Here is a 25,390-nt window from a genome sequence, read left to right as displayed (position 1 = left end):
AGAGGCATCCTTCGCCTTAGCTGACATAGCCCTCCCCAGCTGCACCTGACTGCCCCCGCTCTCTCATGTACGGGTCATAAGATCTCTCTCTCTCTCTATGTGACTCTGTCCCTGTGTCCACCCTGGCTCCCCCTCCCTTCTCCTCACATGGGCAAGTCATAAACCTTCTTCTTCTGCAAGACCCTGTCCTTGGGAGCCACGGCCGCGCCTGACCAACACCTCCTTTCCTTCCATGAATGCCCCTTTGTTGACAAGCCTTCCCTCTGCGCTCGATTGTCCACGCGGCATGAATACCACTCCTTTGATGACCCCTTCCCCCGAGTCCGGCTGACCACACATGTCCGAGGCCATCGCCTGAGCCAGGAGATACCATTTACTGCCCTCATTGTATGAAGTCACTCCTCTTCAAAGGACCCACTATTGATCCTGGCCACCCCACCCCCTGAGCTATGATCAGGCGCACACATCCTAAACGGTTGACGGAACACTCAGCTGCGTGATTGCCCTCCTCTCTTATCAGCAGGTCAAGGGTCCCTATTGTGAACATATGTGGGGTAGGATTGACACGAGGATTATAGGGATGTCTTTTCTTTTGCGTCACACTGTCCTGATTGTACTGTCAAGTGTTTTGTAAAGTATAAAAGACGGAGTCTCAGCTCACTTGTTAGAGCAACTCCCGAAAGACACTGTGTTTCGTGTCCGAAATGACTGGCTCTCCTCATGAGAAATAAACTCTGTTCTTGATTCCTGCTCCAGCGCCCGTCTCTATATTTGGTAACTATTCGACATGGGAACTAAGAGGCGGTTTGCGCCAGCGGCCTGGGCATCGGTAGTAATCTGGGCTCCTGTTTTACAGCTCCCTTCACCTAATCAGCTACGGTCCTTTAAACTCTCCGAGACCGGTAAGACTTTTCTTAAAACCGGCCATGTTAACCACACTATTCATAATGCTTTTTTGCCATATAAACAATGAGCTTTTTATTATTAATGTCCACAGTTACCTCCGTTGTCTCAATTTTCGATCTGCAGTCAGTTTATACAGAAGCCTCTAAATACATCAAAAGGAAGTTAGGGGTAAGTGACCACTACCCCTCCCCTCCATGTTTCTTTTTTGTCAAAGGAGATGCCGCCCTATCTTGCAGGTTCTGGTGGTAACAGAGCGACTTCTCCTCTTAGGAACATTAGTTCTTTCATTAGGAAGGGGTCAATTCGCTAAGGGACGTTCTTGATGTATAAAATAATTTCTAGTCCAGTCTCAATGCCGTTGCAACTACTGGCTTGTTAGTATCGCTTGGCAGTACACTTGATGTTACTTGATGTTACTCATTACTGTATCAGATGGTTATCAAATAATTGGTCTAATATGCATCACTTATGTTTTTCTTTTTCTTTCCTTTCTTTTCTTCATTCTTATGTCTCACAGGAATTCTTAAGGCCCTGAAGAGAATCCCCTACGATTCCAGTGGGATTCGAAACGCGTAGGCCCCACCCTACCGGTCTACTGAAGCTCCTGGGCATTGAAGTAGTTGAACCCAGAGCTTAGTGCTGTACATTACCGTGCAACAGTAATCATAATGAGTTCTAATTGACCCTGTAGAAATATAGGAATGTACTCATGAAACAGCCAGTTCGAATGATTTTGAAAACATTTGTAGACCATGGTATTTGTTTCACTGTCCCCCTTTATCTTTAAATCTTTTTCCTCCCCAAGTATGTATACATGATAGTGTTGTTTGTGATATGCCTGTATCTTGAATGATTGGTTGAATGGTTGGCTAATTCCCCATTGTCCCACGTGTCTATTGTAAATATTTTTTGTACTAAGAATCAAATGTTGAGTTAAATGCTGCAAATAATGTGAATAAAATACTATTAAGTAGTAATCCCCATTCCTGATTTATTGTTCAGGTTTATGGTGGGTATTGGGTCCTTTGGAATCATGCATATCAGTACTGGCATCTCTGTTTTGTTGGTTAATTATTTGGCTCTGCCTTACTGATTAGAGCCAGCCCCCCGTTGTTTTTCGCTTGTTTGCAAAGGGCACATTTTAGCCGCATGGACCCGACATAGCCAGACGCGATACGATTGTGACCCAAGTTCCACACACTAGAACTAAACATAGTCCATCAGAGGCCTTGCCTTGCCTTTGCCATCAGTGGTGTGACCTGGACTGCTAAGACCGGGCGTCATGAGATCACACATTCACGTGTGCCTATCTTCTTGTGCTACACCCACTGGGGGATTACTATGCCCCCCACCTTCTTGCTCGGAATTATTGATGGTCCCACGAGGGGTGAAAGGAAAGGACCTCCTCCCTGAAGCCTGTCCATCCAGACTTCTACAAGAAATCTACCGCATTGCTTTGTAAAGCTGTTCCTGGTTATACTATTACTAATGGAGATATACCCTACCAGGTTTGACCAGCATCATAGCTAATCGTATGCCTGCCTAATTCTCAGGGCCAGCTGGTCAAATGAAACCCCATAAATTAGACCTTGCACTGAAACTCTACTGGGTTGTCTCAATTTCCTTTCAAAGCTAGAAATGCCCATCAAGTGTACATGATACCTGTTTGTATAAGGTGCCAGCAGATGTTCCTCATCAAGGCCCTTATAGCCAATTGCACAATGCAGTCTCAACAACGTTTCGCAGCACCTCGGCGACATATCAACCAGTTCTCCCCTACGTGGTCAACAAAATTCCATATGCCGAGATTTCTTCACTAGTACCTATGATGCTGAACCTGGAATTGTAAGGCGCACCTGAGGTTCAGCGATCCTCCCAGTGCTAGCCGCCATGTTTCAAACTTTTCAATATTGTCCGACTTAGTGAGGGCACTACGAGGACTCGTGGGACGGAATTGAGGGCTAAAGCATTAGTTCCAATTAAGAAATCGCCAGGCAACATCGACATCATGCAGGAACTAGCCAATGGGGCCACTTCCCCGAAACCCGGCCACAATTCAGTACCTCCCATAATACCGCAAGCCAGACATTCACCGGGGGGCAAACCAGCAACTCTGGTGAAGGTGAAAGAATGTGCTAATTCCATCCCTGCAACCTGGGCATAATACTAAGTTAGAACTGCACATCAATATAGGCAAACAAAAGGACAGCCAAACACAGCCTTGCCATATTTAAGAAAAACCCTCTACCATTTAAAGCCCACTGAGGGGAGAAGTACAGTTCAGGGGTACTTTGAAACCAACCACACTAAAGAGAAGGTGGGCTTCTCTCAGGGGGGGGGGCGCGCTAGAGGGCGCCAAGCAAGAATGCTGCACTGCTGTGAGGGAATGTCTGACATAATATCGACAGACAGAATATCGAAATGCAAAAATATCGGCACAAAAATATCGACATCAAAAATATCGGAATCATATCTTCATAAAGGTAAGTACAAAAATATCGAAAAAATAATATCGTAGTACAAAAATATCGGAATTAAAAATATTGTTTTTTTAAATGTATTGATAATAATGTAAAAATAATTTTAAAATACATATAATTTTACAAATATTAAATAAAAATATTAAAACAAAATTAAAACTAATACATATACATTTAAAATAAATAAAACACTTAATAATTTAATGTAATTTTATTTTTTTTAATGTTATTTAATTGATTTAATGTAATTTTTTTTTGTTTTAACCCTGTACGCCTGTACCCCAAAAACCCAAAACTGACCCTGAACCCTAAAAATATCCCTGTACCCCAAAAACCCAAAATTGACCCTGCACCCTAAAAATACCCCTGTACCCAAAAACTGAAAACTGACCCTGAACCCTAAAAATACCCCTTTACCCAAAAACTGAAAACTGACCCTGAACCCTAAAAATACCCCTTTACCCAAGAACTGAAAACTGACCCTTATCCCTAAAAATACCCCTTTACCCAAGAACTGAAAACTGACCCTTATCCCTAAAAATACCCCTTTACCCAAAAACTGAAAACTGACCCTGAACCCTAAAAATACCCCTTTACCCAAAAACTGAAAACTGACCCTGAACCCTAAAAATACCCCTTTACCCAAAAACTGAAAACTGACCCTGAACCCTAAAAATACTCCTTTACCCAAAATTAATTATTATTATTTAATTACCAATTAATTATTAATTAACAATAACAATAAAGTAAATATATTAGCACATTAGCTGTAATTAATTTAATAATTAATATTATTTTTCCCAATTAATTAATTAAGAATAACAAAAAATGATATATAAAAAAAATTACTATAATTAATGTAATAAACTAATTAATATTAATTAATGACCAACTAATTAATAATTAAAAATATGTACAAAATTATATTAATTAATTAACTAATTAATATAAATTAATTACCAATTAATTATTAATTAAAATATGTACAAACATATATTAATTAATTAATTATTATTAAATTACTTCCCACCCTATTCCCCTATAAACCCATAACCCGCTACAGAACATATTTATCAATTAATTAAAATTAATTAAAAATTAATTCTCAATTAATTAATTAATAATTCCTACTAATTAATAATTCATTTAACATAATTAAATTACTTCCCACCCTATTCCCCTATAAACCCACAACCCGCTACAGTAGTAAAAGACAATATTTAATTAAATTACATTAAAAATAAATAATAAAACATAATAAATACAATATAATATACACTAAATTTATTTAAAAATTGATATTAGTAACATCGAAGTTATTTATTTCGATATTATTGACATCGATATGTTAAACTTCGATATTACTGATATCATACTAATATCGATATTAAGACTGTCGATATTACTTACCTTCGATATTTTTTCCCATCGATATTTAAACTTCGATATTATTGTATATCGAAATTTAAAACTCGATATTTTGTCTGTGTACCGCTGTGAGGCTCTTGCAGTTCGGGGGGAATATCCGTCCTTTATCCTGACCGTCCGGTGTCGTTGAGCGACTGAAAGGCAAAATCTGTGCAGTGGAACTACATAGGAGATTATACAGTGAGAAAATTGCTGGTACCTGGCTGTGGAGCGTCGCTAGTCGTGACTGGCCTGTAGTGTTGGCTGGAACCAATATGGCAGCGCTGAAAGATCGTCCGGCGGTGTAGGAAGAACAGCTGCGGCAATCGCTGACTCTGACCCACCTGCTTATGGAGGAGCTGCAAGCCCAGATTGATCGAAGGGCCCGCTGGTGACTGAGGAGCGGAGAGGGGCGGCCCCAGCTGGCAGCGGAGCTCCTGTAGTGAGAAGAGAAAAAAGTAAGTCTCCTGCCTGCTTGGTGGGTAGGGGGCCTCTGAGAGGCTGCTGGGGCGACCGGCAACTGGAGCCGGGGCGCTATGGGACATTCAATTGCTACCCAAGGCTGAATGCGCTCTGAGCGCTACGGAGACGGCGTGTGCCTGATAACGCTGAGCGGGGTATGCGAGGGGGAAGGGCCTATAACGACCGGCCTGGGGCCTTCTGTACTGACGACGCACTGCGCCCCTGTGGGCCGGTCCATCTAGGAGGAACCTGGGCACGCTTGGCAAGGGATGCAGCGAGGCTACAGAGCGCCGCGGGAAGCTGTGCTGGCCCCATCCGGAGGGAAGGAGGAGTAGCCCTGAGGGTACACTTGCGGCAGGAGGGAAGGCTTTCTCCGTGTCTGCTGGGCCTGCTGTTATGCTGAAGGATGCGCTGTTGTGTGGGGCCCCCGGGCTGCGCTACCTGAATTAAAGCTGGGGAGAGGCTGGTGCTGAGGTTATCCCAGAAGGTGAATGCCTGGCTGTGGGGGTTGAGGCTTGCACTCCTGGCCTGCCTAGGAGGGCGACACAGGTCTTCACTGCAGCCATGTGATTATTGCTGAGTGAGCGTCCTGAGGGGGGTATCCTCTGACCCGCTGGATTGCACGGGCTTGCAACTGGAGCGGCTGTTGGTGGTTGTGTGTGGAGACCCATGTGGAGCCCGGGCAAGAGTGAAGAGAACACACCCTGGATGGCTGAAAACACATTTGAAGCATAATTTTGGACCCTCCCCCGCCCCCTGGACACACAGGGTGAGGAGGTTGTGACCTCTTCCCCCTGACTGAGTGCTGTAGTAGACACACTGTGGATAGATCCCTGGCTATTGAAAGTGCGAGTCGCGGTGAGGAGGCGCTCCGCTGCACTATTTGGCCTGGAAACGGCACGGGGCTTGGTGGAAGGATACTGCGGACCAGTCTGCCCTGCTTGGCACCAAGGGGAATCTAGACGGCTGCCAACCTAAGCTCAATTTTGAGGCGAGGAAGGGAATGCGCTCACACGTGGACCCTGAAGAAGAACAGGCAGAGACTCCGGCTCCCTCGACATCTGACCTGAGGGATCTGCTGTTGGCCATGCAGTCTAGCTTGACCTCTATAGAATCCAAGATGACTCCATGTCTTAGATGATGTATCGCATAGGGTGGACATACATGAGGAGCGACTGGTGGAGACGGAGTGGCGTATCTCAGACTTGGAAGACACATCCACCACAACTGCATTCCGCACGCTGGATATGGAGAGGGTCCTCTGAGTGATCGTGGCCAAAAATGAGGATCTTGAGTCACGTTCCCGAAGGAACAACCTCCGCATTTTGGGAGTATCGGAATCAACTTCGACTGGGAGAATAGAGGACCTTGTGGAGCGAATGCTCATTGCTCTATTTGGAAGAGAGACCTCTCCGGTTTTGGTGGTGGAAAGAGCTTACCGTTCACTGGCGGCCCGTCCCGTGACTGGGGCAACACCTCGCTCAATAATCGCCCGTCTGCTCAATTGCCGGGGCCGGGATGTGGCACTATGCCTGTCCAAGGAGAAAGGACAGGTCCGCCATGAAGGGATGGTCATTTCGATACATCCCGATTTCACCATGGCTGTCCAGGTACAACGACCGAAATTTCTGCCGGTGAAAAAGAAACTTCAGCAACTTAATATCCTATACGCAATGCTCTTCCCCGCAAAATTGAAAGTGACTTATCAAGGCAAACAACATTTCTTCAAAATTAAAACAACAGAAACCTAACGATGGACCCTTCTTTCTGACAGCACCTAACTAGCTATTGCCCCGCGTATCTGTCTTCCCCTAGGACTTCAAATGGGGTTTGTGTGCACACTGAATGCACACCCACAGCAACAGTGCCTATTCCCTAAGGAATTAAATTTAGTATAAACAACAATAAAGGTGCACCACTAGATATAGCAAAACAATATATTTTGTACAATAAACCGCGAACTATGGTATTTTCTTGAGGTTCAAAGTTCTTTATTTCAAAGTAAAGCACCACACAGTACCTGGTGCAACGAGAGAAGTCCCCTGTGGGACAAAACGCGTCGGCTGTGTGGTGCTTTACTTTGAAATGAAGAACTTTGAAACTCAAGAAAATACCATCGTTCGCGGTCCATTGTACAAAATATATTGTTTTGCTATATCTAGTGTTGCACCCTTGTTGTTGTTCATACAACATTTCTTCAACACTCCGCAGCTCGCACAAGACTTCTTGAAGATCTTGCCGAATCCGGCTGCAGGGCGGGCTTCTCCGTCTCATCGCCCAGAAGCTGGCGGCGGCACTTCGGATGTAGAATGATCTCCAACCTCCTGGCTTTCGCTCAATGATGAGAACACATACCATGTGGACCTGACTGGGGCAGTGTAGGTTAAAGGGGGCAGCTATCGTGGGGGGAGCCTGGGGAGGGGGTTGCTTATCCCCGCCTCCACAGAAGGGAGGACGCCTGGGTAGCAAAATCTGGCTTGTTGGCTGACGCCATGGAAGCATTGGCAGCGCTGAACGCTTTGGAAATTACTTGGCTGTATCCCTGTCCCCACTCCCCACCTGTAATGCTATGGACAGTTATATTTTGCCCCCGGTACTGCTGAATGGACAGACATGTAAGACATTGCCTCTAATAAGCAATTCAGTTACTGGATGGCCAATTACACGTTTTCCTGAGCACACTCGCTGTAGCGAGGATGACCCCTGGACGCCCTCTAGATTCCACCTCACAGGTGACCCCTTACTGATATGAGTGCGGGTATTATGCTGCGAGTTGCGGGATTGGATAAGATGTTTTCCCCTGTTGGGAACCTGGTTTTGTGGGAAGGGAGGGAGGGAGGGATGTGAGCCACGGCAGGTTTGGGCTGCTGATGTGGGAGGCGGGTGGGGAATGGTTGTTTGATCACCCAAGTAATGAATGATGCCATGACATGTCACAAACCACTGCTGTTAATGCCAGTTTGATGTTGAGATGTGCTTACCAAGCTGTCATCACTCACTTAAGAGAAATTAGTCACCCCGGGTTTTGCAGTGGATGAATGCTCGGGCCCCCTGTCTATCGCTTTCTTACTTGGAATGTACGTGGGATGGGAGAAGCCCCTAAACGCAGGCATATACTATCCTATCTAGATATGTATAATATACATTGCACTATGTTGCAAGAGACGCACTTTAATCCTACTGTCCCCCCACATTTGCTGCCCGATGGGCAAGTCACACATGTTCCTCTTCCTATTCCTCGTATGCTCGTGGCACATGCATACTAATGAGAAAGTCCCTCCCATATACTCTACCCAAAAATACTACGGACAGGCAAGGTCAATACTCTTATCATTTGGTGCAGGATAGCCAATCAGACCTTCACTCTTGTATCATGCTACAGCCCCAACACGGATGATCCAAAGTTTTTTCGGGTGCTCTGGGGAAAGATACTGGAGATTGGATCCATGCCTCTTTTATGGGGGTGGATTTCAATGTGACAGTCGCTCCTGGTCTAGACCGTTCACACCCGCAATCACACCACTACTCCTGTTCACAATCCACTCTCAAAGCCTTACTAGAGGACTATGAACTGGTTGATGTCTGGCGGCACATGCACCTCACAGGGCGGGAGGGCACCTGTTACACCACAGCCCGGGCCTCTTGGTCGAGAATCGATGCCTGGATCATTACTAGAGGCCTCGTCCCGTGCGTGTCACACTCCTCTCATCTCCCTGGGACCTACTCGGATCATTCCCTGGTATTGGTCACTGTAACCCTCCCACAGACTGACTCTCCTTTCCAGTTTTGGCGCTTCAAACCACTCTCCCTCCTGGATCCAGTATTCAAACAGGAACTGGAGCAGAAGATCACTGACTTTTTCCCCAGGAATGAGGGCTCGGTGGAACACTACTCCACGCTGTTGGATGCTTTCAAGGTCACTGTGCGGGGCGTATGTATTGCAAAGAGTGGCGGAGTCTTGATGGACATTCGATCCACCTTACATCACCTGGAAGCGGAACTTGGGCATATCGAGGCGGAATTGAGGCAGAATCTCACTCCTGAACTACAGGCTAAATTACACAGCATCCTTAATGATTATTGAGAGACAGCAGAGACAGAATGTAAACACAGGCGGAAATATCACAGGGCACATCAATACGGAGAGGGGGATAGACCCGGAAAGATGCTGGCAGCCTTGGTTCGGCCTTCACGCTTCTCGAATATGGTACTGGAGATTGAGCGGGAGGATGGGCAAATGCATAGCGACGTGACTGAGATTGTGGACACCTTTAGGGAGTTTTACAAAAGGCTGTACAAAACTCATAGAGGTCAGCCGGTAGACTTCCTTCCTTCTTTGAGGATACGGCGATAGCGTGGCTGGGAGATGGGCAGAAGGAATTTCTCTTGCGACATCATGAGGATGATGAAATCATTGCAGCCATAATGCAGCTACAGTCCGGGAAAGCCCCGAGCCTGGACGGCCTCCCGGCCGATTTCTATAAAACCTTCCATTGTCTCCTCATCCCAGTGCTGCGGCATGTGGTCGAAGAGGCTCAAGAAAGCGGTATACTTCCCCCCTCTATGTGGGAGGCACATATCATTTCCATACATAAACCTAGTAAGTCTCTTACCTCCTGCGGTTCGTACAGACGCCTCTCGTTAATAAATGTCGACGCGAAAATCCTTGCCTAACTAATTGCTAATCGCTTTAGCCCCCTTATGACGGCATTGGTGCTCCCGGATCAGTCGGTATTTGTGCCCACTTGAGGCATATCCCATAATTTGTGGACGCTGTTTGCACTTCTCCATGACATAGACCTGGATGGCAACGCCGTGGCAGTATTTCTCGACACCACTAAGGCGTTCGACTCCCTGGAGTGGGACTATCTCACCTTCACCCTTCAACAAATGGACTTTCCGACCCCCTTCCTGGAGTGGATCAACTTGCTCTACTCTGGGGTGCGAGCAGAGTGGTGATAAATGACATTCAGTCGGCGCCCTTCTCGATCACCTGGGGCACCCGGTCAGGATGCCCCCTATCACCGTTGCTCTTGCCATAGCTATTGAGCCTCTAGTGGCAAAGGTTCTGCAGCACTATCGTGATTATGCCCTGATATACCCTGAGAGGCAAATTTTTATCTCATTATATGCGGATGACTTGACTCTTGATCTGCGGGACCCTGCGGTTAGCCTTAACCTCATTCTGCGGTTCCTTATTCTTTTCGGGCAGCTATCTGGAATAAATGTGAATTGGGTGAAATCCCAGATTTTTTCCCTCACAGACGCTACAGGGAAGTTCATGCCTGATTTTCCCCTGAAATGTTGCGGTGACACCGTTACTTATCTGGGTATTCGGATTTCCATGTGTCGGGAAGAGTTGATGGGCTCCAATTATGGATGCACACTGCATAATATCACAGACAAGATAGATGGGTGGATATCGATGCCTCTTTCCATGGCGGCTAGGGTGTCATTGATCAAGATGATAATCCTACCCAAACTCCTTTACCTGTTTACCAACATCCCCTATGCTCCTAGACAATTCTTTTTTTACTGTGTCAGGACACAACTAATTAGGCTAGCATGGGGGGGAACAGCCCAGACTAGCGTGGGATTCCTGACTTGGTCCTTTGAGGATGGAGGTTTCGAAGTCCCGGATAAAAATGTGTACTTTGTCTGTGCTTGCAGCGTATTGGATCCACCATCCGTCATATATGCCTCATCTGGCCATCGAAGATAGGCTGTACTCGGTGTGGGTGCCAAGTACCTATCTTAGCACACCTACAGTACCTAGGCATTTGTAGGCCACCACTGTCCAAAGCTAGACTAGTGCCTGGTGCGACCTAGCGCGTAAACTTAAATGCCCTCTTCTCTACTCGCCGTTAGTGCCCTTGCAGGGCAGACAGGATATACCAGTCACTACGGAGGGAGGGTGCCGACGCATGTTGCGTAAACTATCATGTCTTACTTGGGGCCAATTTTACAACAGCAGAAAGTTTAAAACTAGTAAGGAGTTTTTTAGGCCCAATACCCCCACTCTTTTAGAGCGTTTTTACAATGTGAGGCTTAGGCAAGACATGCCCTCTCTGACACAGGACTTCCCATCAGAGCCCCCTATTATGGTCCCTCTACATAATCTACTGCAACAAACTTCCCCTGAGCATGTGGTGTCGCAATTATATCGCTCAACTCAACGGGAATGGGAGAGAGGCCCTGCTCCGGCTAAGGGGAGGTGGGAGGAGGAGTTGGATACTCCCATTACGGAGGAACAATGAGCCTATCGCTGTTATCAAACAGGGGTCATCTCGGCCAACAGCAGACTACATTTGGAAGAAGCACAGATCTTTCATATATATATATGTATATATATATATAGGAGAGATCTAAGAAAAAACAGAACGCTACAACAACAGCAGTCTGCCGCCCCTGAATCTTCAAAATCAGAGGTCTCAGGAGCTGAACATTCGGACAATGATACGAGAGGAGCATCCAGCGTAAATATACCTGCTATACCGACACTTCCCCATTTTCACGAGGAATTCGACCTAATCAGGCAAGCGTGGTTGAGAGGGGGAAAGAGAAGACCCCCGAAATAGCCGAAGACGCTCCAGGAGAGGTGGGGGGCACGCGCCCCAAAAGAGGCGCAGGAAAACTGAAGAAGAAAACAACTCGACACAAGTGATGCCAAATGCCCTGGAGAGAGACACCGAAAATCTAACTATCTTCAACTTGACTCCTAATATTTTGACACCCGCAGAAACATCTGTTTTGCAACTTGGACTAACCTTCTGTCCAACAAGCAATTTTGAATTTGTACAGACACGCACTGATGTTTTCAAACTAGTGCGTAAAATGAAATTACACAAATTCTTTAAACTGAAAGGCATCAACTCACCTGGTATTCCCCAATTATCAGGGTCCAACCCCATCAATGAAAAGGAGTTGGAGCTTCTTGCAGTTCATCCAGTTAAGAGAGGCAAGCCCCTTTAAACCAGTCTTGAAGTTTGTCCCACAATCTAACACGGATGCCATTGACTTTTTTCACGACAAGGTCATGTTGGACCTGCGGAACTTAAGAGAGAATCCAGCAGAGAACCATAGCCCATCTGGAACCTGACATTTCAACAAAGGAAAGCGATAAAAAATCTGGCAGCTTATAATAGCATTGTAATAAAACCATCCAACAAGGGCGGCAATGTAGTTTTGCAAACTCATAAAAACTATTGCTTTGAAGCACTTCTCCAACTCAGCAATCGTGACAATTATACACCGATTGCTATGAAAGAATATCTGGAGAGTATCACTCAATATGAAAAACTGATACACAAATGGCAAACAAGAGGAATGCTGTCAGTCGAAGAACTAAAATTCCTGTCAGTTTGTAATCCCAAGATACCCACCTTTTACCACCTGCCGAAGGTGCACAAAGACTCGGAAAAACCGCCAGGCCGTCCAATAATTTCATCTCTTGGAGGCCTTTTGGAGAACATGTCTAAATTCATAGACTTTTATCTCTTTCCTTTTGTGGAGGAAATGACGTCTTACACGAGAGACACTAAGGACTTCCTACTTTATGTTGATGGGAGCCCATGGGAATCAGATTACTTGATGGTGACCTTAGATATAGACAGTTTGTATACTAGCATTTCACATGAACAAGGTTTGGATGTAATCAATCAGGTGCTGCAACAAAGATCAGCAGAATATAGAGAGCACAGTGAAATGCTCATTGACTTTCTTCGTTTCTGCTTGTTTAACAACAATTTCATTTTTCAGGACCAGATCTACCGACAAAAACGGGGGACGGCGATGGGAGCCTGCTTCGCCCCCAGCTACGCGAATCTTTTCGTCGGCTGGTGGGAGAAGCGGGCGGCCTGGTCGGACTCCTGCGACCATTGGGTCAACAAGACCATAATTTGGAGGCGTTACATTGATGACCTCTTTCTTGTCTGGAAAGGGAGTAGACAGCCAGTTGAAGATTACATCAAACATCTTAACAGCAATAACCTTAATTTGAAATTCTCAGGTGAAATTAGTAACACTGAGGTAAATTACTTAGATGTAAGAGTATTCATAACAGATTGCAAGTTACAGACAGCTCTCTTTAGGAAGCCCACAGCGGGCAACTCAGTGCTCCATGCACGCAGCAGTCACCCCACAAGCCTTAAGAACAGTATCCCCTATGGGGAACTTTTGCTTATTAAACGCAACAGCTCCCGTCCTGAAGACTACAATGAAGCAGGGCTGGCTAGCCTCGATAGATTCAAGGCACGAGGCTACAAAGATAGGGTACTGAGATGAACCATGGAAGAAAGCTGAGGTCAAGAGTAGAACTGACTTGATGTAAGAGGCTCCCAGCAATCTGAGGCTCATCACAAATTTTTCCAAATGCAGCAAAGAGCCTCAAGAAGATTATGTATTCTAATTGGAGTATCTTGAAGTCTGACCCTGTCATTGGACGTGACATTCCTGCCCAACCATCTATAACATTTCGTAAAACCAAGTCACTTAAAGATCATTTGGTACAGAGACATTTGCCCCGTGCTGCCAGAGGCATACAAGGTATAGGTGGGTTCTATCCTTGCAATAAATGCAAGGCATGTGCGGGTAGCAAGAAAGTTGTCAGCTATTCCGTACCAGGGAAGCACGATCCAGTTGCCATCAAGAAATTTATGAATTGTTTGACACCATTTGTGGTCTACTGTCTTCCTTGCCCGTGTGGACTTAAATACATAGGGAGCACAATACACCCAGCTAAAATCCTCATTCTAGAACATCAGAGGGCAATACAAAACAACAATAGTAATTATCCAGTAGCCTGTCATTTTTTAATTCACCACAACAGTGACCGCAAACTCTTGAGGTATTTTTGCCTTGATCATGTGCCTCGAGATCCCAGAGGGGGAGATAGAGCCAAATGCTTAAGGAGACTAGAGTCCCGATATATCATTGATTTAGCAACTAAAACATCTTTAGGACTCAACATGGGGGAGGAACTGAAAGTACACCTGTAAATACTGTATATAATATTTGTCTTTATTCACAATTTTTTGCTGCACTATGTAATTTCAGGCGTAAATCGATGATACATGTATTGTCTTCAAGGGTGCCTTTGCTTCATCTAATCACAGTAATCATTTTCTAATTGATTGAGCACAGTTTTACTTGTGGATAATAACATCTGTGGGGTTAATGCGATTTTGAATGAAATTTTGTACCGCAGCACCAGTATAACAAAAGCCCATTCGAGGGCTAAATTCATTGAAAATGTAAATACTTTATTTAGTGTGCAATTTTCTTTCATAGCTTCGATATTTATGTGTTGCATGATCCTAAAATGGTGCTTGCATGGGACAGTCATTGTCATCGTGTTTATATTCTGTAGCGTCATGGCGGCCGCCTGATACTGACGAAGGCGTACCGCAGAAACGCGCCTTATCGTTTGATTTCTTGTGCAATAAATCCAACATGGATTTGAACCCCCCCGCGAGTCAATCTCTTTGAGCATCTGATATATATATATATATACATATATATATATATATATATATATATATATATATATATATATATATATATATATATATATATATATATACATATATATATATATATTCATCACACAAAGGGTGCTCACGTTGAAGACGCCTCAGACCAGGGATGTTTAACGTCTTTAATTGTAGTTTACAGCCTCGCAGATTCTCATGCACCCAACAAATAAAATCGCCAGCCCAACGCGTTTCAAGCACAGGCGTGCTCTTGTTCACGGGCAAAGTGGAGGAGAGTGAAGGCAGACCTTCAGGGAAACGCCTGATAACTTCGAAAAAGTCCCGCCTCAGTGGGCGTGTCCATGCTGAGCATGCTGGTACTTCAAGTTCCCCTGATGTTTTACCCAGGTGGGTGCCGCCTCAAGTCCCCAAGTAATCCATATTTACAAGACCCCAGTGGGTTTGTGGGGTGCTAGAAAGTCATGCCAAGCTGTTATTGAAAGGTCCAACAACACAACTTTCCCTGATTCCTTCAGCGTGTTTGGATGTACAAACACAGGATCCGTTCTCCACGGCAGGGCATCTTCGTGACCGAGCCAGCCGCAACAAATTTATCACACAAAGGGTGCTCACGTTGAAGACGCCTCAGACCAGGGATGTTTAACGTCTTTAATTGTAGTTTACAGCCTCGCAGATTCTCATGCACCCAACAAATAAAATCGCCAGCCCAACGCGTTTCAAGCACAGGCGTGCTCTTGTTCACGGGCAAAGTGGAGGAGAGTGAAGGCAGACCTTCAGGGAAACGCCTGATAACTTCGAAAAAGTCCCGCCTCAGTGGGCGTGTCCATGCTGAGCATGCTGGTACTTCGAGTTCCCCTGATGTTTTACCCAGGTGGGTGCTGCCTCTAGTCCCCAAGTAATCCATATTTACAAGACCCCAGTGGGTTTGTGGGGTGCTAGAAAGTCATGCCAAGCTATTATTGAAAGGTCCAACAACACGACTTTCCCTGATTCCTTCAGCTTGTTTGGATGTACAAACACAGGATCCGTTCTCCACGGCAGGGCGTATTCGCGACCGAGCCAGCCGCAACAAATTCATCACACAAAGGGTGCTCACGTGGAAGACGTCTCAGACCAGGGATGTTTAACGTCTTTAATTGTAGTTTACAGCCTCGCAGATTCTCATGCACCCAACAAATAAAATCGCCAGCCCAACGCGTTTCAAGCACAGGCGTGCTCTTGTTCACGGGCAAAGTGGAGGAGAGTGAAGGCAGACCTTCAGGGAAACGCCTGATAACTTCGAAAAAGTCCCGCCTCAGTGGGCGTGTCCATGCTGAGCATGCTGGTACTTCGAGTTCCCCTGATGTTTTACCCAGGTGGGTGCCGCCTCAAGTCCCCAAGTAATCCATATTTATTTATATATTTGGTGGACTTCCTGTTGGACATGCATAAAGACACCAAGGCAAACATTAGATTCACCCAGGACCTGAGGGTCTCTAGGAATTTTAGTACAGAAAGGGGTGTACGGCAGGGGTGCATCCTAGCCCAGTTTCTTTGTAACCTTTATATCAATGATCTAGATAAAATCTTAAGAGAAACAGGGGTTGATTTTCCATTTGTAGGACGCATGGGACTGCCCGTCTTGCTTTATGCAGACGATGCAGTACTTCTGGCTTGCACACCAAAAAGCCTGCATATCCTGCTTGATACTTTTCTTGGGTTTATGGCTGAACGTGATCTGGACATAAACAATTCTAAATCAAGCATAATGGAAGTAGGGTTGCGCCCCAAGAAGCAGTTTTCCTTTAGGGTTAATGGAGAAAAAGTACCTTTAACATCAACTTTCTCCTACTTGGGTGTCTTAATGGACGATCGTTTGGATTGGGGTCTCTACTTAGGAAGAAAAGGGGGAAGTGTCTAGGACCAATGCCGCGATTTTTAACTTTGCTAGCAAAATGGGTAAGCGTCCCATAGCTACAATGATAAAAATATATCAAGCAAAGAGTGTTGCGATTGCCAGTTATGGCAGTGAATTGTGGGGATTTTCAAGCCTAGAGGGTATTCAGGTGGTAGAAAATAACTTTTTAAAACAGTTGTTGGGGGTCCCGAAAGGCACTTCAAATCTAGTAATCCACGAAGAGACTGGTCTCACATTTATTAGTGATACTCTGGCTATGCGCCCATTGCTTTTTTGGCTCAATTGTTGACTGAATGAAGATCTCGGCCTAACCCAAGAGTTAATGAAAGAAATCTTGAGCCTGGATCATATGATCCAGATACCTCGGTTACAATACCTAAAGGGGCAGCTTTGAAGAGTTGGGATGTCCAGACCTCTTTTTAAGACCCGATTGCATCACCAGATCAGACGTGCCCTTTGTGAAGCAATCTTTTATCTTGCGTAAAAAATTAAATAGAGATGGAATGGAATTGTCTAAAAGCAGCGTCCGCAAGTATTTAATGCTTAAGTCCACTCCGGATATGGAGCCATACCTGTCGTGGCCTTTGTCGGCTCCCTAGTGTGTTTTACTAACTAAGGGCCTCATTAGGATGGCGGACGGACCTGCGTCCATCCGCCACCCCCGAGGTGGAGGGACCGTCCGCTGGGGCAGCGGCGTTCCCTCCGTGCGAATTAGGATGTGACCGACACCCTGGCGGACACATCCTGGATATTTAACATTGCGGCGGGTGCTGCTTGAAGCAGCACCCGCCGCAAGGTTAAATATGCATGCTTACCATTTGCATGCACAAAACGGCAGGCACCGCGCGGTGCCTGCCGGCTTGTACATGCAAATGCTGGGGGGTACCATAGGTACCCCCCATGTGCACCCCCCAACACCCAGGGGGCCCGCAAGAGCCCCCCAGCAGCAATTTTCCACATGCTTTTCCACAGCGTTCAATCCGCCGCGGAAAAGCATGTTTCTACGCACATTGTAATGTGGCTGGCGGTGTCTTGCAGACACCGCCACCAAATTGCAGAAAACACCCCGCGGATCAGCGGCGGACGGACCTGCTGTCCGCCGCTGATCCCACCGCCATCCTAATCTGGCGGTGGGTGTTTTGATGGGCCGCAGCGGTGATTCCTCAACCTCCGGGCCGGCAGTGGCTTCTGCCGGCCCGGAGGATGCGGAATCACCGCGATCCTAATCAGCCCCTAGGTTCCGACTGGATTATTTCCATCTTTTACTGGCCTTCCCGAGGGGGTGTCACAAAGGACAAGTGTTAGCACTTTGTGGCTGCGACAATTTGTCTCCTCAGGACTTGCTGCACTTTGTGTTCTTGTGTAGTTTCTATGATGCCCCTCGGAGGTTCTTTTTAAAATCGTTTTTAAAAAAGTTAAATTTTAGTCAGGTTCGCCCCGTTCTCTATTTTATGCAACTTTTTAAGCAAGATTGTATACCATTTGTGGTTGCTTTTCTGAAATCTTGTTTTAGGTATAGAAACAACGTGGACCCCTACAAATTGGTTAATGTATTCTATCAAGTGATTTCCCAAATCTCGATGATGTTGTGCCTATTGAATCTCTCTCTTCTCATTTTATAAAAAAAAGAAGTCTGTTTTGTAGGTATTGGGATATTTGCATAATATGTTTTGGTATGTATATTTGTGGCTTTTATATTTTTAAAAATGAATTGTGAACTTTTATGGTTTTCAAACATGTAAACCGAATAAAGTATTTTGAAATTGAAATTGAAATAATGTAAGTACAAATCTCAACAATGCTTGACATAAAAAATATTGTAGATGAAGTAGATCTAAAAAACACATTCTGATAAAAATTCTGAGTACTGCTGGTATATAACTTATTGCTTGACTTAATACTCACTTAATGCTATACAACATTCTCCGTAACCACGGTTCCTAGTGGAGTACCATACACCATTACAATTACTTTAATTGCTCCCTTACAACCCTGCTCTTTGAATCCTATGATAATGCAAAGTGCCAATGTTTCCTGTGTGAATGTTGTACCTCTTTTCACCTGGAGTAATAATAAAGTGCTTGGTGCAGATATATCGAAACTGCCAATACATGTTTGCAATATTATCTTCTCATTATGACAAGTCTAAATCCATGTTATGATTTATTTTCAATAAAACATTCATATGAAATGAGATCTGTTAAGACAAATCTGGGATAAGATGACTAGCCTGCGTGCTCCTGACACTCAGTGCCAGAATTAGAAAGGTAGGAGCAATAGTACTAATAGTATGAGCGCAGCCTAATCAAACCGGCTAGTTAAGTCCTAGATGATCAAAAATTAAGCTTTAGGATCCCCAGGGGAATAAAGTGCAAAGCACTGCGTAGGTGTGTGGCTAACAATATAATTGGTAAAACCTTTCTCCTCAAAATGGAGCTGTCATAACATGATAATTACCTATAAACTCTCTAACATAGAGTCTCATGCAGATGAATATAAAAATATATGTAAATGCATTGAGGATCAAAGAGCTACATGATCCACCCGCTCATTTTTAGGAATATCAAAATCTCCATTCTCAGGGGTCTTCCTAATATCAATAAAGAACTTGGCACAGAAGCTGAAATATGAAAAGACATCTTTATTAAATTTAATAAATGAGGCCACGACACACAGAAACCGTAGTAACTGAATGAGGTAGTCTGAGGGATACAGAGAACAGAGGCCTTTTATATGTTTTAGGGTTACATGACTCAGCACAAAAGTAAGGGGCAGTCCTAGCTTTTGTAAGCATGCAAAAAACCCAACATTCCTTCTTACACAAGCTGGACAAACCCATAATAAAACACCACAACCCATATCGTAAACAGGTCATAAAAAGAAGGAACAGAAACAGATGAGAGGTAGGATAAGGGGTGTGTATGTGCATACCAAACTTTACAATCTCCTGTGCTCTGATCCTTAATCTTGATCAGCTACTGGGCAAGGAACTGGTCTAACAAGGTCAGCTTCAGGCAACAGGGTCAGTTCACTCAGGTCATCCAGCAGTCAGCTAAAGTCACCAGCCTATGTAAGGGCAACTACAAAATGTCTGCCATGCACACAATGGAACCCATGGTTCAGAACGAAATCTTCAAATATACAGTGAATCCATCGGTGTAACATGATGAAAACACTCATACTTGCTGAACTCACTGCTTACGGTTCGCTGTTACCAAAATCGTAACAGAACCACGACCTTTATGACCCAGGTTCAGAATTCACGGAACCTCAGACCCTTCTTTTGCCCTTACATAGGCAATAACCTAAACTCGCGTCAATCTGAATCCAGATCATCAAGATGTTGCTGGAGCGTAATCCTATTACTTAGTAACTGTCTCGGGACACGTCTCCTTACACACGTAGTAGCACAAAGGCCACATATGACAGGACCAAATAGGGAATTCCTCTATCTGTAGTATGTGGCATAAGACCGCACACCCAACAATTAGTGATGTTCACTACTAACTGTTGTTGATGCAGAAGCTGTACAATGGGAATTATTAGTAAACTCTGATCTCCTAACCAGTTCATGTTCAGGTAAAATATGGAAAGAATGCAAAGGAGTAATAGTAGGAAGAGACACAGGTTGGGATGTGGGTACAGAAGTCAATTGAGTAGAATAAAACAATCCCACCCATAAAAGACAACGTCATCTTTAAAAAAAAAAAAAGAAAACACGTTATTAAGAACATATAGACAACAGGGGAAAGTAGTGACCACTATTACAAACGAAACAATAATCTAACTATACAACCCCAAACAGAAAGCAAATCCCAAAACTATCTAGCAACATTTCTAGGGCTCCTATGCATTTCAGTAATTTTTGTATGTTCAGGTGAAACAGTGGTGACCTTCATTAATGCTCTGAGGTGAAAGGGGGATACTCTTCCACAGAGAATGGACTTTATTCTGCTTTTACTAAACAGAATACTACTTTAAAACAATGCCAGCCAAACAATAAGTATCAGTCTCCTAACACCTAGTCTATACAATCACACAGAAACCTCTTGTGAAACCAACTATGCCCAGAGTCCGTTGAAAAAGCCTCTCTGGCAGGCTTCTATTGTCCATCAAATCTTCTTTTGTTGTTTTCTTCCGCATGGGCCTCTTCATTCAGGCCTTTCATGATCCGTTGGAGTGCCCTCCTGGCAAACACTCATAGCTCATTCAAAAGTCTCAATGTCTCAAGGCAGTGCACCAGTATCTCTCCTTTGCGGCAGGCACTACAGGTAGTGTGCTCTCCATTGATCAAGGGCACAGATCATCTCGTGCAGACCCGGGACCATTCTCAGGCTCCAACACTCCTCATTCAGTGTCAGAGGATGCTCAGGCTGATCTTTCATGGGCACCAGAATGTAGTGCCTTTTACCAATCTTGGATCCGCCGGTGCACTGCACTTCCATTGGAGCAAAGGAAAAAGGGGGGTGTGGCCAAAACTCAGGCCAAGGGGCTCAAGGGACTGCACACTGTTAGAGGTTACCAGCACATGACAGGCGCTCTTTTGCACTGAAATTAAGGGGCTCAAGGGACTGCACACTGTCAGAGGTTACCAGTACATGACAGGCGCTCTTTTGCACGGAAATTCTGGTTCTGGAATGTCCAATGCCGTCTGATGGAGCAAGTGCGATGCTTTAAACAGCTCATTGTATAACAAGGGGACTGCAAACAGGTGGCCTGCGATCTTCAAAGGAATGGCCACACGCCATGGGACAATTTTGGTCTAGAATATACTGTCATTTTCAAAAAGCAATACAAATAAAAAGGCAGTAGGCAAAACAGTGCCTCTAGGCTTTTCAATTGGGTTTCCATGTACGAGTATATCCTCCATCATCTAAGGGTAGATAGCGACATGATTAAGTCTAAAGAAAATTCTTAAAAAACAGTCTGGTTATACAAAAGGGATTTATACATAATATGGGGGTCTCTGGTACTTTACTGCAATCTGGAAGTGTGAACCTGAACAATACATCAATATTAATAAAAAGCTGACTAGTGAAAGAAATATGGAAAAGAGAAATGGGACTCGGTCAAAATTTATAGGAAGAACAAGAAATTACTTGGGTGATAGTCAAGCATGTGACACAATACCAAGAGTGTGAGTGATACACAAAAAAATCACAATAGGTCACAAATGTAACTCTACCGCTGGCCGCTACACCATATACAGTAACCTCAGCTAATGTTCCAGTTCCTTCTTCAGGGAAAAAAATGAAACCTGGTTTCCTTTATGGTACAAAGCTATATTCTACTTAGGAAGCATAACAAAACTGATTAATGTAATATAGAAATTAGGTCACCATGTACAAGAGTCACAGATCTATAATTTTATCCTTACGTCCAATCAGGATACATAAATTTAGGGCTGCCTGTTCCTTTAAGGGAAGAGGCAGTAAGTGACAACAGGTGACTCACTTTGATCCTGTATATCTTTTTTATTTTTCTTGAATACTATTTATAGCCAAATTGACATACACTGGTGAAGTGTTGTCTGTGTCGCGCACAGTTATGAAAAATCATATCTGTGAAATTTAGCAAATCAACCCAACTGTTGTACAGCAGCACACATCGTCATGTATATGCCCTCACAACACAGGTAAACTTGTAATAGTATCAAAAGCAGCAACATAAAACAAACATGCATAAGATTAAAAACGCACAAAACATCAAGCCATCAGATATGTGAAATTCGGGCCTGCTTAATTTGTCAGGTTTAAAATCCTTACCCTTCTTTTGATAGTAGATCACCAGTTAGTGGATATCTGCTGTCAAATACAACTTTCTAACATCTCCTTTCAACCAACCAAACTCACGTGTCTTGACTTCCTTAACATCACCCAGAACAATCCATGAATGATCTGTAGGCAAAAGCAAAAAAAATACACAACACACAAAAAAGAGACTTTTCTCATAACAAACAAATATCAATTATAACTTTTAATCAGAAGACAAAACCTGATACACATTAACAAACACAAAAATAAATTTCCATTACTTAACTGTTACCATCTTGTCAGTCACCTTGCAACATGAAGCCCTTTTAACTTTCCAAAAGTAAAATCCTTTCACTGACACTCCATGTTAGCCTTGTGCCACAATCTCCACTGTAAAAATAATTCTTAATTCTCACTTAGGCATGTAGCCTTTAAAACTTTATGAAAGGCTGCATCTTATTTTTTTGTCTAAGACTCAATGCAACACTTCGTTTTCTGTCAAATAAAAGCAACTAGCAGACATTATTTTTTTAGAGCAGAGACACAAATGTATCAGTTCTGCAGAGCATTTAACATGATGTTGGGACTTTCAAAGAAACATTTTTTATATTTCCCTTTGGAATTAAGTTCTTTAATTTTATTGATGTTCTTATGGAGAAACCAGAAACCCCACCATTCAGAGTCCTGTTTAGCAAGGTCATTCTGCATTCCACAGAGACAAGGCCCTAATTTAAAAGGTCACAAATGTCAGCATGACAGCCTCCTTCCATGGTTTACAGGGAAACTAAAGATAGCATCTCAGCGTGACTTGAGCCTCTGCAGCTTTCCCAGCCCCCAGCTTCTGCTCACTGTGAACTATCTCTATTCCCAGATTATTAAACTACATTTACTGTGAATAATTCACAAAACCTAATAACACACATACCAATTTTTAGAACAAATGCTTGTTGCACTACATGTATGCATTTACTGAAGCCTAAAGCACTTTAAAGCTAATATAAATGACAAGAATGCTGTTTTAAATGGTCTATTTTACCCAAATTCGACTTTGATGTTAGGGGTACTTAAAAATAAATATCTTATAATTGTTTTACATACTAATCATCCACAGAATGTTCTCTACATATTGCAGATATTGGACATTAGACACATCCCATGTAAATCCTTATAAAAATGAGTTTTGTACGCCTGCGCTAAGTGAAATTCCATATGCTAATGTTCTTATTATGCAGTGTAACACAACTTAAATTAAAATATAATGCTAGGAGGTCAGTGTATGAGCATTAAGCTTCATGAATAGTAAAAAACTAATTTTGTAGCACTTATTTTTAATAATTATTTTTCAAAATGTATTAATTATTTTTAATAAACCCAATCATTTTTGATAATACCACATATAAAAGCAAGCTGCATCTCTTGTCTATCATTTTAAGACGCATTCATTTATAAACCTAAGCACAGAAGCCTAACTTAAAACATGACACAATTTGGCGCCACATTTTTTTTTCTTTCTAAAAAGGACAATTTTATTTAGCAACAGACCCACGAATATGCTTACAAAAATGCTTAAAGAGAGAAAACCCTTAATTGAAATGCCTTCCTGTAATATAAAATGATGAACCTTAGTTTTAGAACCTTTTTAAAATGACATTCCTAAATGTAAAAATTGACCTGTGCAACTGAGGGCAAAGTCATGGCTGTATCTAAGAAAAATGCTGTAAGTTTATTTATTTTTCGCAAAACACCCAATTTCGTTTTTGGGGCCTTTTTTTATTCCTAGTGAATGTGGATTTACATTTTAGTTTTTAAGCATTTAGACATTTTGCTTAAAAGACTGAAAACATCAAAAAGAAACACAAACACACATTTGAGCTAATTTCAGTCATAAACAGAAAGGGGTCAAACACTCAGGACACACAATATGGCGCGCCATGCATTTCATGCATAGCGCCATCGCTATTCACTTACAAAAGTTGCACTAATGGGAAAACCACATAGACATTTAAACACATATTTGACCCACAAATCAATAACCATTTGCAAATACTAGTTGTAAGTCATATTTACAAGAAACGTTTCTCAATAGTGTTCCAAAAGACTGCAAAAACAGCCCAACAGACTGATGTATGTCCAAGAAGTGAAAATGCACTCAATTCACTAGCTTTGGTTAGCAGAACACCAAACAAAATCGTTCTGCATATCTTTGTTCATAAAACTGTGCAGAACAAAGGATCCTTGTTTTGTATTATGTCATATTTTAATTCCCTGGGGATAAAAAATCACCAAGGAAGAAATATGTGTTTAAATCAAACCTATTTAGATATTCCCTTTAGGGGAAGCTGGCTAATCCAAACGTATACAAAGTTGGCCAACACGAAGCTTCAAATTTGCTAAGATCAGGCATCTTATAGCTCACTAATCTAGCTTCAAACTTCAAGGGGCTATCTCTATTGATACACTCGCAAATATACAAGACCCTCGGTTTTTGAAAATTGCAATTGTAGTTTAGTTCCTATTTTCCCTATAGGCCCTGCTCATTGGAATAACATAAACAGCAGTGTAGGCATAGAAGTGCGGTCTTCCAGGTCTCTACTGACTATGCTAAACTTAATTGGGTTTGTACCAACTAGCTCAGAGGTCACTGGAAACTTTCTTGACTGAATAGGAAGTGATCAGCTCCCCTGGCTCAGACAAGAAGGGATTCAGTTTTACAACAACCGCATAAACATGACAACTTTGCTCCTTAGAATAAGAGTTAATCTCTAGAGTCGTGTGAAACAATAGACAGCTATTTCACTCAGTCAGTTGTGCAGATTACTTTCACCAAGATGCAGAGATTAGAGAGACGGGCGTTTTCAATAAAAAAGGTATTATTTATTGAACAGTCTTTCTTCTCATGCAAGAAAAATGAATTGCCACAATTGCAAGACTTGTTATTATAAAAAGTGCGTACAGTAAAAGGAGGATTGCAAAATAATACTGTAAAAGCATTGA

This window comes from Lissotriton vulgaris, chromosome 2_1, assembly GCF_964263255.1.
Source record: "Lissotriton vulgaris chromosome 2_1, aLisVul1.2, whole genome shotgun sequence".
NCBI classification, from domain to species: Eukaryota; Metazoa; Chordata; class Amphibia; order Caudata; family Salamandridae; genus Lissotriton; species Lissotriton vulgaris.
This window is presented reverse-complemented; position numbering follows the sequence as displayed.